Source organism: Chinchilla lanigera, unplaced genomic scaffold, assembly GCF_000276665.1.
Source record: "Chinchilla lanigera isolate Chin_1 unplaced genomic scaffold, ChiLan1.0 scaffold00003, whole genome shotgun sequence".
Classification (NCBI taxonomy): domain Eukaryota; kingdom Metazoa; phylum Chordata; class Mammalia; order Rodentia; family Chinchillidae; genus Chinchilla; species Chinchilla lanigera.
This window is the reverse complement of record NW_004955404.1, coordinates 28,663,826-28,665,111: the sequence shown is the minus strand read 5'-3', so window position 1 is coordinate 28,665,111 and position 1,286 is coordinate 28,663,826. Positions and strand designations below refer to the sequence as shown.

The 1,286-nt window shown below is 45.3% G+C and overlaps 1 pseudogene; it reads right to left on the bottom strand.

Annotated features, from left to right (window-relative positions):
- Positions 1 to 216: 216 nt before the first annotated feature.
- Positions 217 to 970, bottom strand: LOC102011943 (annotated as a pseudogene).
- Positions 971 to 1,286: the final 316 nt, after the last annotated feature.

Here is a 1,286-nt window from a genome sequence, read left to right as displayed (position 1 = left end):
ACAGGTTCTCATTTTAAACTAACATGGAATGTTTAGCTAGTTTTCTCTATAATTTCAGCTCAAAAAATTTTGCATTAAACTGTACTTATTGCTCTTAATTCTCCACACTGTATGTTAGACAGCACTAACATGTGAAAGTTCGAGGGAGAGAGAACCGCCAAGGAGTTTTTGCAGGATATTATAAAACCAAACCAAACCAAACCAAGACAATCCAAATTCTCTTCTTTTTTTCTTTTTTTTGGAAGGGGAAGATTGTTTAATTTAGTTTGACTCTGGCTCACGATTTTGTCTTCCTTTTCCATGTTGGGGTCATTAGAAGCCCTTCAATCCCACCATGCACACATTCTCTCTCCCTCTCCTTCTCTCTCCTTCTCTTTCTCTCTCTTTCTCACACACACACACACACACACACACACACACACACACACACACACACACCCCTCACTCTGCAATTACGGCAACTCAGAGATAGCCTTCTTGGCTGGGGGGCCAGTTGGCTTCTCCTGTTCTCTTGCTTTCTCCTCATACATCAGGGTCATTTTCAGGATGGCAGATCCCTTGCCCAGCATCATTCTGAGAAAGTCGGGGTAGCTGAACGTCTCCCCAGAGCCACCAGACACCTCTCCAATTAATTTCTTTAGCTCGAGGTGGGTCTTGGGGGCCCCAAGCTTCTCCAGCATTCGCTTCAGGGACATGATATCGATGTCTCCATTCCCATTCAGGTCGAACTCCATGTACTTCCTCTTGAAGGCTTCCAGTTTGGATGGCAGGTCCTCATCAGTGCTGTACTTGGGGTCCTCCAGGAATTGCTGGTTGATCTCCTCTAGTCGCTCTTCCTGCTGAGCCTTCAGCAGTCTGAAAGCTTTTCCTCCCTGGAAATCCCTGGCTTGGCTCATAGCTCAGGAGATGTGGGTGGCCACAGGGAGAAACCGGGTCCCAGGCCTCACCATTCTTCTGCTTTCCCTCTGCCCTCCAGTTTCCTCTCTACAATCCAAATTCTCTTTGCATCATAAAGGAAGGAGCCCAAGTGCTATCCCTTGTTTTGGGACATGAGAATTTGAAGTACAGACTTTGAGAATTCCTAAATTATCTCACAATGTTCCTCTGCCTTATTCTTCCACTTCTTCCTGACATCATGGATAAAATGGGGGATATGGATTATTTTAATCATGCTTGATGATTGTATGTTTTTTTTTGTTTTTGTTTTTGTTTTTCTCCGGTACTGGGAACCGAACTCACAACCTTGTGCTTGCCAGGCAGGCGCTTTGCCGCTGAGCTAAATCCCC